Source organism: Triticum dicoccoides, chromosome 6A (assembly GCF_002162155.2).
Source record: "Triticum dicoccoides isolate Atlit2015 ecotype Zavitan chromosome 6A, WEW_v2.0, whole genome shotgun sequence".
NCBI lineage: Eukaryota > Viridiplantae > Streptophyta > Magnoliopsida > Poales > Poaceae > Triticum > Triticum dicoccoides.
This window is the reverse complement of record NC_041390.1, coordinates 63300656-63314836: the sequence shown is the minus strand read 5'-3', so window position 1 is coordinate 63314836 and position 14181 is coordinate 63300656. Positions and strand designations below refer to the sequence as shown.

At 49.9% G+C, this 14181-nt stretch overlaps 1 pseudogene; it reads left to right on the top strand.

The window, feature by feature from the left end:
* The first annotated feature begins 11982 nt into the window (after positions 1-11982).
* On the top strand, positions 11983-12583 carry LOC119319542 (annotated as a pseudogene).
* Positions 12584-14181: the final 1598 nt, after the last annotated feature.

The window sequence follows — 14181 nt, the reverse complement described above, 5'->3', positions numbered from 1 at the left end:
CGCGGAGCCCCGCCACCCCGCGAGTCGCCGCCCCGCCGCCCAACCCCACCTCGCAGGAGGTACCGCGCTGGATCCGAGCCGCCGATTTAAAAAAATGTTTGGTTTTTTTAGAAACCCTAGTTCGTTTTTTAGATCGGTTCGCCGATTTTTCTCGGTTCTTCTAAATAGCGGACATTCGTCCATACGTTCGTTTTAGCGAATGGTTTTCGCCTGTTAGTTACAGCTAACGAACGCTCGTTCGTTAGTCTGTTCGTCAGTTTTCTTTTTATCGAATTTATCTGCGATTATTTTCAATCGTGATTTTTGATCTAATTTTAGTTTTTGTAGTCGGAATCAGGCGATTCAAGCGCCTAGATCTTCGTCCCGAGACCCTCTTTCTGTTTAATCAACTTAAACAAGATTTTGGAACTGTAAAATTTGACCTTAGTTCAGATTAGTAAACGGATCTTGTTTCTTTCACCGTTTGAGTTTCGTTGCTCCGTTTGATTTGATTCTTTTTGCAAACCGGAGTTCTTAAGTTGAACTTTCTGGTCAACCTCTCGTATTTGAGTTTTGCTTGTGCATATTTGCTTGTTGCTTATGTATGTTATTGTTTGTTGTGATAGAATTCCTGGAGTGCAAAGCGTGTTACTACGAGTCCCTAGGATTCGCGGATCGTCAGCAAGGCAAGTAACACTTTGATCATATCCCTTTTATACCCAGTTTTTATGCATTAGTACCCTCAAACATTGCATGAGTAGGATTGATAACATGTGGGTATTGGGAAGTAGTTGATGAGGTAGGACCCTATTCCCCTGCATTCAAACCCTTGGGAGTTACTTCTACGCGTTGGTTATATTATTTTGTTATGCTCGTAGACGTGGTTTTGGTTTTAGTGAAATCCATGACAGATGTGACATTGTTAATTAATGGTTCAACTTAAGGTGGCAACTTAAATTAACATCTGGGTGGATTGAGGCACCTGGGGAACCCAGTGTTGTCTGTTTTTTGGAAATCCCGGGGTACCCGTGTGATCTTCCTATGGACCGCCACCCAGGCTCAAAGGGAACTGGGATGATTCATGCTAGAAACTTCCATGTGCAACCACAAGCTACTATGGGCTCTAGCATAGTTGAGTAAGTTACGTGAAGCTCTCGAAGAGGTGGATCAGCAGGTAGTGGGTTTTGTAGGTTCGGTATGGTCTGCCCGGAGTAGAGAGTTAATGTTTTTGAAAGACTGTGTCTCGGTCATCCGTTTCTCAAACACCTTGTAGTGCGAGAAATACAACGGAGGCGATCGAGTCTTGTGGGGAAAAGAGCGCAAAGCTCTGCAGAGTGTACAATCTAATCATGGTTAGCCTTGTCCCCGGTTATGGACAATTTTGAGTATCTAGTACTTGGTTTATCACATGTATCTCATCACTCTTAATTAATATTGTTGGGTTGTTAACTACTTTAATTTGGGATTGAGTTGGGGGTACCTTCTCAATATTGTTCAACCACCATGATAATAAAATTAAAATCTGTTTCTTTGTTGTAGGGAAAAATTGGCTTTTCGCAAAACTATGACCATAGAGCTTTCCACCAGCCAAATATGCATATTGATATAGCATTACTCTGTTCATGCTCTACTGTGTTATATTGCCAGCATATTCCATGTGCTGACCCGTTTTCGGGCTGCAACGTATTATGTTGCATACTTTTCAGACGAGGGGTAAGGTTCGTTAGGTCGTTGCCGTGAAGCTTAGCTATGCCGTTGGAGTTGATGGACTCACTTTATCTTCCAAGCCTTCCGCTGTTATCATATTAGATGGCCTTAAGCCATATTATTGTAATAAGTTCTCTTTTGAGATATTCGATGTAATAAGTGTGTGATTGCTACTCTGTTATAAATCCTCGGGTATTGTGTGTGTCAGCATTACCGATCCAGGGATGACACTGAAGCACAGAGACTTGACCGTTTGAGGTCGGGTCGCTACAGGTAACTACCATGGAGATACCCTGGTAATATTTTTTACTATTACGACATCCGTGCATCTTTTGCGTACTTCTAAAACTAGTACATCATTGCTAACTATGAAGTTATTACTATGTTTTTCAACAGATAATCCCGGAGAATTGTGTGCCTCATTTGATGTATCACAAAGGTAGCCTTAATGTTTTGAACATACTGCCAGGTCATCCTACGAATCTCAACTATCCATACTAGATTTCTAAAAGAAGTGGAGACATGCAAATCAATGGATGGAAAAAATGTATGGACAGCCGTAAGGAGGTTCTTGGAAGCAAAAGGAAGCGAAGCACAAGAATTGGAGACATGATGATCTCCATTCTCCATAATGGAGAGTCAGGGTCTATTTTGTTTTATGCTATTTTACCTTAAATAGGGTATTTAGGTCATGTTTAGGCATAGCAGTAGCAGTAGCACGGAGATAAGAGAGGACACATCTCTCAAATATCTCCGAATGCAGCATTACTTTCGACAAACTAGCTACTCGCGGTCTCGAGACTTGTAATGTTCTAACTTTGTTCGGTATTTTAAATTCAGAGACTCATATGATGAATTGTATTCAAAGACTAATCTTCTATTGTATTTGATAAATCTGTTGTTTCAATGTTGTGCTCTCTATATTCTGTGCAGTAATATGTTTTGTAACCTGTGCAAATATCAGAAAAGAAAAAAATCCCTAATATTCATACTAGTGGCGCACCACTCAGCACTTTAGTGGCGCACTGCAAAAAGCACACTAGTGGCGCATCATCAACTAGTGTGCCATTAGTAAGCCAGAGCACATGGGTAAATATGGCCCCCTGGGAGGCATACTAAAGGCGCAATGTGGGATATACTAATGGCGCACTTCGTGGTGCGCCATTAGTATACCAGATACTAATGGCGCACCACAGGTGCGCCATTAGTAAAAAATTCTAATGGCATGATGCTAGTGGCGCACCTGTAGTGCGCCATTAGTAGCCAAAACAGGTGCGCCACTAGAAGGCCTTTTCCTAGTAGTGACACGACGAGAACCAAGAGGTTAAGTGACAAGACACCTCATATCACATTGCGGCCTCACGCACGGTATCCCACGGGTGTCGCCTTACCATGGCCCGGGACCGCTTGCGCCTTTTGGCTCACGTATATGATAGTGTCTCTAGCATCCATATGACAGAGAACCCGGGCCGACATGGCTAGTCGTGAACCTAAAACGGCACTAACCCATGGAGACAGGCATACATGAATCAACTTCAAGCATGTCGATCAGCAGCGTGTGAATCCGGGCTGTAGCACTGGGCTAACAGGACTCCGGTAAACTGGGCTGTAGCAGGCTAGGCAGGACTCCGGATGTCACCGCGTGACATTTCCCCGAAGGGACAGACACAGGAACAAAGTGAAACACATTCCGGCCAATCAAGTGTCCTGAGCAATAGTGCTGGGCTAGCAGGACTCAGGTGAACCGGGCTGTAGCGGACTACTATGGCTCATGGAAGCACTAGACTACATTTCCCCATAAGAGAGGCTGCCAAGGATAAACAACTAGATTGTCGGATCCCACACATACCAAGCATTTCAATCATACACACAATATGCTCGATATGTGTAAATACAACATGGCATCACAACATAACTCTATGACTCAAGCATTTATTCATTAGGCTCCGAGGAGCGAGATATTACAAACATGGGTCTCATGACCCAACAATCATAGCATACAATTCAAGCACATGCGGAAGCTTAACATGTCTGAGTACAGACATCTATAAATGAAAAAGGCTAAGAAGCCTGACTATCTACCAGATCCTGCCGAGGGCACAAGATCGTAGCTGAGGTATCAAGCTAAACGTTGAAGTCCACATGGAACTACTAGCGAGACTGACGTCTCTCTACAAAACATAAAATAGGCAAACGTGAGTACAAATGTACCCAGCAAGACTTACATCAGAACTATCTACATATGCATCGGTATCAATAAAGGGGGTGGTGGAGTTTAACTGCAGCAAGCCAGCTTTGACTCAGTGGCTAACCTGAACTACGACTGCAAGCAACTCTTTGAGGTGGCGCACACGAGTCCACATATTCACCATTCAATACACCACTATGGATCCCCTCCCGTCTCCCTACGAGAAGGCGATCCATAGCACTCACGCTTATCTTGCGAGTTTTAGAGTATCCACTTCAAGTTATCTATGAATTGTATAGGCAACCAAGCAGTCCTTTACCGCGGACACGGCTATTCGAATAGATGATGTTAACCCTGCAGGGGTGTACTTCTTCATACACGCTCTCACCACTTACCATCGTTTACACGACATGTACTTGGCAACCTTCAAGCGGAAGCCCAACGAGGGTCTCGGCCACGGCCTACCTAACACTCAAGTCTCTAGTCTAGGTTTATCGCCTATCCAGGTTCCATCCGCAGGGAGTCCGGCCGAGGTTTCCACATACGGCCCCGAACGATGTGTACAGGGTTCCGAGACACTAAATGGGCGTCCGGCATGCCCGACCACGGTGTATCTACCGCATCATAGCCCACCCCTAGGGTCAGTGCTACGCACGGCCGCCAACACATATCCTACAAACACCAGAAACTAGTTGCAACTCCTGGACAGAGGACTAGGGTGGTTAAGAAGCCGAGAGGGTCAATTAAGGATCCCAATGCATGGTAGTAACTGGTTCTTAAATCACACATACAGATCTCGGTGCTTAAGGACGGTTCCAATGAAACAACCCACCATGTACTCCTACATGGCCTCTCATCGATACCTTTACCAAATCGTGTCCAACACACTTAGCTCACACACAGTAGGACATGTTCACAACTTTCCAATTCATCCCCGATGAATCAGACCTGACACAACTCTAAGCAGTAGCAGGCATGACAAACAAGCATGAATGAGTAGGCACATCAGGGCTCAAACAACTCCTACTCATGCTAGTGGGTTTCATCTATTTACTGTGGCAATGACAGGTCATGCGAGGATAAGGGGTTCAACTACCAAGTAACAGATGAATCATTGTTGTCCTAATGCAGTAAAAGAGAGCAGGAGCGAGAGAGTGGGATTGTACCGGAATGAACAAGGGGGGTTTTGCTTGCCTGGCACTTCTGAAGATATCATTGGGTCTTCATCAGTGTCAATGGTCACCGCGTCGGTACAACGTCTACCGAGAGGGGACAAATACTAGCAAACAAAAAGGAACACAATCAATGCAATGCAACAATTATGATGCATGATAATGTCATGGCAATATGCTGTTGATTGAGCTAATGCAACTAGCAATCATATTAAATGAAGTTGGTTTGAACCAAGGGTTCAAATTCAAATTCCATATGTGCTTATTTAAATGTCAATTATGCAAATTACCCTGTACAGCAACCCTAGGTTGTTCAAACATGCATGCAAATGCCATAAACAGATTCCTTGAATTTTTCTGATAATTTTTCATATATAATTTATTTCATTCTGAGTTATAGATTATTTTCTATGATTTTTAGAAGTTTTAGCTATTTTTTGAAATAAATAAATCATTTCTGATTTATTTAAAATCCCAGAAAAGCTTTAGTGCGTCAGCATTGCGCAAGGGTGATGTCAGCGGGTCAATTGGTCGGCCAGGTCAAACCTGACCTGCGGGACCCATTGGTCAATGACTCTGGGCTAGTTTGGGTCTATGATAGGTAGGACTGGTCAACGTTGACTTGACCAAAGTCAAAGCTGACACGTGGGGTCCACACCGATTAGCACTAACCTAAACAGGGAGTTAGACTAAACTAGTTGGGCCCGGGACCCACATGTCATCGACACAGGCACTAACCAAACGAGTTTAGCGCCTAAGCTAATGGCGCCACGTCAGCAGGTGACGCCGGCGGCCATAGCAGCGGCGGGAACTCGCCGGAGTCGGTCGGGGCGGCGCTACAGACCGCGGCTGGGCGCGCTGAGGGCATCTACGCGGAGCTGGGAATCGCGCGCATCCACTCGTGGCAGCGGCTGGAGCTGGGGTGGCCGGAGTCCACCGGAATGGAGCTCGCGGCGGTGGCCGGAGTTCGGGAACATGCGGGCACAAGGCTGCGATGCACTAGGGGGTCAACTAGCGGCTGCGTTGGCCTCTCTGTTGCTCCAGGAGCACGCCGGAGGCTCAAGCTCGAGTGGAGACGCACGGTGTCTGCGAGAGCAACGTCCATGGCGGACGGCGGCGCTCGGATTACAGCGGCTGGCATAGCTAGAGGACAGAAACGATCGCGGGGAGGAGGGGGAAAGGTGTCGGAGCTCACAGCGATCTCAAGGGAGGACTAAGCGGGCTCGGGGAGGCAGAGACGGCGGCGAATCGCCGGTGAGGTTTCCGGCGGCCGGAGGTTGGGGATAAGCTCAGGGAAGACGCTACAGGGCTCCCGCGGTCGAATGGGTTGGTGTAGATGACGCAGAAGGCGATGGCGGTTCCTCTGGACCCATCGGGGAGGCACGGAATGGACGGTGGCGACGACGAGCTCCGCTCGGGTGTGCTCGGGAGAGGGAGCAGAGGGCGAGGGGGAGAGCAGAGAGTGAGGGAGAGGAGCGAGGGGCCACGAGGCGTCTCCGTGGTGTCGCTAGAAGGCCCGGGGAGGAAGCAGGAGGTGGCCAGGGGCAAGCGCGCGCGCGGTGACACGCCTCTGCCTACTGGCAGAGGTTGAAGACGACCGCTTCGGCCAGTGGACTGGGCCACCAGCTGGGCCGCCAGGTGGCCTGCACAGGAGGTAAGCCCATGTAGCTTTCCTTTCTCTCTCTTCTTTTATTTGTTTCTGTTTTCTATTATTCTGTAGTCTTTAGGGCTTTATTAAAAATACTTAGACACTTCCAAAAATCATGAAACTACTCATGATCACTGTTGGGAATATATCCTACAGTAAACATTTTAGTTTATGATTATTTGAGCATTTAAAATATTTAATAGTATTTATATGCCCAAATGCAAAAACTATATGATTTAATTCAGAGCCCAAATATGTCATGGAAAAATGTGCAACACCTCTGGTTATTGCTTCCAGCATTTTCCAGAAATGATGAACATTTTTGAAAGCCATTTGGATTCACTAAGAATATTTTAGTAGAACCTAGTGAATTCCTTTGATGCTAGGGTTTAAACAATCCCCATTTCAAGTTTCATGAAATTTAAACATGATGCATGGATGCAATGCCACTAGTTACAAGCAAACTCTAGGGCTGTGACACTTGATAAGATGAGAGGATACATGATGAAATCAACAACACACTGTCTCCAGAACGAAAGAATGGAAGCTAGATCGTTAGGGGAAAAAGAAAGTAGAAGAAAATGATAACTTCTACAACCAATGAATTTGAAGGCATCCTTAGAAAGAGGGGTTGAAAGGAGTTGTTGAAAACTAAACAACAAAAGAATAAGGTTGTTGTGGACTTATCGAAAACGTCTTAAAATTATGAGGTGAAATTCTGCCACTAACGGTAACAATTCATAGTTTAAGTTCAACGAAGAGATGAAAACTTCTTTCATCGAGAGGATAGGAGGAAACTTGGATCGTTGATAAGCACCACAATTAGCAACATTCCCAATGGAAGGCTTTAGGTGAAATCTATACCAAGATAGCTCCAAGGAAGAAAGTGATGGATTTTCGTCCGGCGGCGCGAAGGAGGTGGTAGACTAGGGTTTCATCCGCAAAAAATGAGGAGGGGGGGGGGGCAAATATATAGGTAGAGGGAGTTAGGAGTGTCCAAATGAGGTGCGGTTTTCGCCCACACGATCGTGATCCAACGACGGAGAGCATGGAGGGTGTTTAGATGGGTTAGTGGGCTGTTTTGGAGGGGTGTTGGGCTGCAACACAAGAGGGGCTTTTACGGTTACCCGGTTAACCGTTGGGGCATCAAACGACCTTCAAATGGACCAAAATTTGACAGGCGGCCTACCGGTGATGTACCGAGGCCACTTGACAAATCTCGACCCATTCCGAGAACGTTTTTCTCCCGCTCACGAAACGAGGTTTGAGGGGTGCAACGGGTGCATGAGGGAGTGTCGGATTGCGAAACGGACAACGGGGGAATGACCGGATGCATGAGACGAACACGAATGCAAATGAGATGCACATGATGACATGATATGAAATACATGACATGAACAAAAATGCAAAACGAAGACAAAAACCCAATCACGAATGAAATATCATATCACAAAGCCAAAAATGGTAAGAGTGGGAGTAACAAATATGGAAAGTTACATCCGGTGTGTTACATCACCGACGATTGGGGAGCCGTCGGTGGATGGTTAGCATGATGATTATGTTTTTTACAAGGAAATGATTTATATAATTTTATGCATTGCGGTATTGTGTCGAGCTAGATATTTAAGTATTAAAAAAATGTCATTAACTGATGCAAATACAGTGAAGCAAGTTTTATATTGGTATCTATTGATGTTCAGTACCCCGATAATCAAGCTAGCTTTATCTGGCAAACTGAGTGGCTAATAATAAATTGCCAGTAAGTGATAGTAATCTGCAAACTTACCAACATGAGATCTAGTTTTTTGCAGATAACGTCCTGAGGAAGCCAATGAAAAAAAATGAACCTTCAATTGGAATAACTGTTTGAAAGATAATACTTTTCTAGTTTTGAGATTTTTGACAAAATATCGCTGATGCCATTCTTTCCATGCACGAGAGCGGTGTGGGTTGGCGGCCACACGGGCAGACTCACATGCGACACCGTCCTTGAATATTATGGGATTGAACCATGCCAAGATTGTGGTTTGGGTTCCTCTACAATTGTGATGTTACTGTATACATGTTGTTGATTTCAAAATCCACCCAAAGCCTATCTTTCCTCTCATTTAACTATGTTATTATCAATGGCGAACAACACATGCTCCTCGCGCCTGCCAGCTCGGTTGCCGCCCCAACCGCGGACGTGAACCGCAAACACACGGTGACGGTACCGTCAGAGGTCAGGAGCTTGCTATCGTCGTACATGAGCTACAGAACAAGGTGCCTCACCCTACTAACAATAGTAACCAGAACTGCAACAGTTTGTTTGATAAATAATGAGACTAACAATTTTGTAAGTCGTCGCTTGATCGAGACACAAATTCCTCGTCCACTAGTTAACCCACCGATTTTTTTCCTGCTGCTTTCTCCTAAATCAATGAAGCCGGCAACCCCGGATCTTTCAAAAAAAAAACTAGTTAACCCACAAGTTTCCTCCTCCATGCTCCAGCCAACATCATATTCATAGGGCATCGGGAGAGTACGATTCAACATCTTGTGCTCGGTCCTGCAGGTCCTCTACGAGCTGGCGAGCTCCCAGCTTTTAGAGTCTTAAGTAAACATGAGTTCACAATCTGCTTGTGCTAGGAACAATAGGATGTGATATTTCAGGCAATATTAAGGTAAAGAAGTAGGAAAAAGAAAAACTCAGATGTAGCATATTGCTAAAATTGTTGATATCTCTCAACTTCATGTGAATGATTAAATAATTTGAAATCAACCATTGAACAATTAATAATGCAGGAATCTACGGCCAAACTGAAGCAACAAAACGTTGGCCATTGTTGTGCAAGTGTGGATGCTTTCATGAAACACATACATTATTTCATTAGCGTAGGTACCTACGCATGCTCTTGATGTCAAGGATCTTCTCATACTCTTCGAGATCGGCATCGTCAATACCATCACCACTACCAATGTAGTAGCAATATTCAACATAGGAATCGTCGTTGTAATCATAGGAAAGCCAACCACCTCCGCTGTTGAGGTCATAATAAATACAACGAATCATGTACTCATAGTCAACGATTCGGTCACTGGAGTACTCATGGTTATCCAAATTGATCTGGGCAAGCTTCACTTGTAGGTTGTCATCCATGGCATCCATGTCAACAAGGCTGCAATATCGCATGTTAAGGTACTCTAGGTCGTGGCACTTATCAAGGATGGTTGCTAGCTCCTCATTGTCGAGCTTAAGGCAGACAAGATGCAAGGAGCGTAGCTTGTCTATCCTTGCAACCATAGATGCTACCCCGGCACTAGTACGCCTATCTTCATAGTCATGCATGACAAGTCTGAAGTGCTTCAACTATAGGCATGTTCCGGCGACTAGTTCAACCATGTCTTGTGTATCAAAATATGATGCCTTTGTCGCGGACCGTTTGTGATCAGACGGGCTTGCGTTTTTTTTTCGGGTGATAAATTGTACTTATTACTCAAACCGTAGCAGTGTTAGAGCATCTCCAGCCGCGCCCCCAACACGTCCCCAGGCAATTTTTTCGCACCGGTCCCAAAAATCAGCCCAGGAGCCCGTTTTCGCCGGTTTGGGCTGAAATTATCGCCGGCGGACCCAGGCTGAACCCGACGCGCTGGGGGGCGCCTGGGAGCGCCGGGGAACACGATTTTGGCGCGCACGAGGATGGGCCCGCTGAGTCAGCGAGACGCCGCTTCGCCGTCCTCATCGCCTCGGTTCCCGCGGGAATCACCAAGGTTGCTGCGCCGGTCAGCCTCCATTGATGCCTCACGGGCGGAGGCACTCCTCCTCTACGAAGCCAAGTATCTGGCACCCCCGGGGCGCGGAGGCTGAGCGCCGGCGGCGTCCTTGTGCCACCGGTACCCGATGGGGCGGCACGGCAGGCTGAGATCGCCCGCATCCGCTCATCCCTGACGGTGGAGCAGCGGAACAAGCCGAGGTACGCCACCGACAGCGAAACACTGTGGATGATGTACTTCGAGCGCCGCCGCCAAGAGCAGATCGCCTCCATCAACGGCATCATCCCCCACGGCCGCCTCAACGTCGATGGGCGGCGCGAGTGGTGGGGCGTGCCAGGCCGCACCCTCGAGGCCGTCCTCGACCACATCGAGCCCGGCAACGTGCCACGCCTCGAGTACCTGCCGCGGTTGTCCTTCTCTCGCCGTCGTGGTAGCTCCTGGATGCCGCGGCGAATGAAGCCGGAGACGTCCTTGTCGTCGGGCTCCGGCTCGCTCTCCTCTGGCTCACCGGCGCTCCGCCCCGTCAAGCCAGAGCCAGAGGAGACGCCGCTCCGACGCCGCACCCGCAGCGGCGCCCTCGTCATCAACGAGGGTGCCGGCCCCTCCCCGTGCTCCCTCGGCCTGGTCCAACCGAAGCCCGGTCCGGGCCTGCTCCCCGTGAAGCCGGAGCACGTTGACATTGTAGGAATAAGCCATGGTGAGGCACTTGTCTGACCATAGTCTGGATAGTATCCGACCGTTGGATGGTCTGGGCATAGTCCGACTCGTGTCTGATTAGTGTTTAGGCTAGGTCTGTGTTGTGTGCATGTGTGGCGCGGTGTGGCGCGGTGGGTGCAGGCGTGTGCGCACACCAGTGCATAGTTATAGGGCTAGGTGGTTTAGGATCGCAAGGTGGGGCGTGATCACTGCGGGCTCGCCGCGAGCCGTTCGCGTTCGTGCGCATAATGGCCGCGAGCGGAGCAGGCCGGTCGGAGCGCCAGCCAGGGTGGGAGCGCGTGGGTCGTGCCCAGCGCAGGCCCGGCTGTATTAAAGCCTTGAGGTGATCGTTGTAGCCAGGCCAGCCAGGTATTGAGTTCGTACTCAAAGAAAAGGACGCCGTTCGTGCGGCGGGTGGCGTACGTGCGCCTGAAAATACATGTGTCTTTGTGTCCTTCTTCTTCCTCCTATCCTCTTCTTCCTTGAGTGCAGAGAGAGAGAGAGAGGTAGAGCCAAGCTAGGGCAAGGGGTAGACACCAACAATTGGCATCAGAGCTCCGGTTCAGGAGCTCGCCGGCGGCAATGGCGATCGTGCCACACGGCGGAGGCGCGGGCGAATCGGTGTCGATGGCGATGCCGATGCTCACGCCGGACAACTACACGGTGTGGGCGATCAAGGCGCAGGCGATCCTCGACGCCCACACTCTGTGGGAGGCGGTGGCGCCGGGCGACGCGGCGGTGAACAGGAAAAAGTGCATGACGGCACGCGCAATGATCCTCGGCGGGCTACCGGAGGACGTGCTGCTGTAGGTGGCAACGAAGCTCACCGCCAGGGAGGTATGGGACTCCCTGAAGGTGAGGTTCGTCGGCGCCGATCGGGTGCGCGCGGCGAGGCGGGCGCCGCTGCGCGGGGAGTTCGATCGCCTGAAGATGGCGGACGGCGAGGCGCTGGATGCGTACGCCGGAAGGCTGGCAGGGATGACGGTGCGGTTCGCGAACCTCGGGGAGACGCCGGGCGACGCAGAGCTTGTGAAGAAGCTCCTGGACACGGTGCCCGATCGGTTGTTCCCCGTCGTCGCCGGGATCGAGCAGTTTTGCGTCATCGAGGAGATGGCCTTCGACGAGGCGCTTGGGCGGCTGCGCGCGTTCGACGAGCGCGTTCGGCGCTGTGGACAAGACGGCGGCGAGCGCGGCGGGGACCAACTTCTCATGACGGCGGCGCAGTGGGCAGCGCGGGAGCGTCGACACGGCGGTGTTCGAGACGACGACGACGGCAAGAGCGTGGCGTCGAGCAGCGGCGGGAACCGGCGCGGGCGCTGCTACAAGTGCGGCGAGCGCGGCCACTTCAAGAGGGACTGCCCCAAACTGCGGAGGGAGCCGACGGCGGAGCGCGTGCTGCTGGCGGACGTCGTCGGAATTGAAGAGGACGGACTCCTCTGAGCCATGGCTTAGGGGGTGAATGTAGGAATAAGCCATGGTGAGGCACTTGTCTGACCATAGTCTGGGTAGTATCCGACCGTTGGATGGTCTGGGCATAGTCCGACTCGTGTCTGACTAGTGTATAGGCTAGGTCTGTGTTGTGTGCATGTGTGGCGCGGTGTGGCGCGGTGGGTGCGTGCGTGTGCGCACACCAGTGCATAGTTATAGGGCTAGGTGGTTTAGGATCGCAAGGTGGGGCGTGATAGCTGCGGGCTCGCCACGAGCCGTTCGTGTTCGTGCGCGTAATGGCCGCGAGCGGAGCGGGCCGATCGGAGCGCCAGCCAGGGTGGGAGCGCGTGGGTCGTGCCCAGCGCAGGCCCGGCTATATTAAAGCCTTGAGGTGATCGTTGTAGCCAGGCCAGCCAGGTATTGAGTTCGTGCTCAAAGAAAAGGACGCCGTTTGTGTGGCGGGTGGCGTATGTGCGCCGGAAAATACCTGTGTCTGTGTCCTTCTTCCTCCTATCCTCTTCTTCCTTGAGTGCAGAGAGAGAGAGGTAGAGCTAAGCTAGGGCAAGGGGTAGACACCAACAGACATGGTGGCCCCCGACGACGAGGTCGCCCTACAATGGGCGAAGGAGGACTGCGTCCGCGAGAAGGTGCGCTGCCAGCGCCAGGCATACGCGGAGCTCCAGGCCCGGCACCGCGGGCGTAAGGAGGGCGACGTCATCGTCCTCGACGGTGACGAGGAGGACGAGGCCAGGCCGTCCAGCACCCCGCCGCGCGTCGGCAACCCTGGCCAGGGGTGCAGCAGAGACGGCGGTGGCTCCGGCGGGACACGCGCGACAACGACGGCAGCGACTACACCCATTTCTACAGGCTTCTCGGCATGTAGATGGCGGGCGGTGCACGCGGCACAATGGCTAGCCATAGTTTGGCGTAGTAGTAGGCGTAGTTTGCATGTTTTATCTTTTTTGTATAAATTTTAACGAAATTTCGCCCAGTTCATGCCATATCGCCGAGTTTGCACAAATTTGTACGAAATGCCGCCGAGCTCGCGCGATATTGGCGGCAACCTAGAGGGACGACGACTGGGAACGGAGTCACCCCCACGCGCCAAGCTAGCGCCGGTTCGCCTCCAGGCGGCTCTTTTTCGGCGCCCTAAGGGGCCGAACGGCTGGAGATGCTCTTACACTCCGCAGTAGCTAGTTCCAGAGCGCATGAGGGACCAGAACCTATCCAAGTCATTGTTCTACCCTCTGTGCGAATGAAATTTGCTAAGCTACCGCTAACCTTATTTTAAGAACAACTAATATGAGCAATACAATTTTCACAAAGAGATAAGAGATATCTAATCTCTTTAACTAGAGAAGCATAAATAGACTTGTCTTGATCACGCCCCTGGATCATCTTGACAGCAACTAACGAGTCCATCTCAATGACAATTGGGAGCTCACTTCTCTGGATCGCAAGCGATAAGTCCTCCATGCAAGCACACAACTATACCTCCAAAGCATCCCGACAAGAGTAAAGCATCCTGCTCGTGGAGAAGATTATATTTCCCTGGTCCTGGTCATCTCGAAGCACCATACATGCACCAGCCGCACCTGCTGAATGAGACC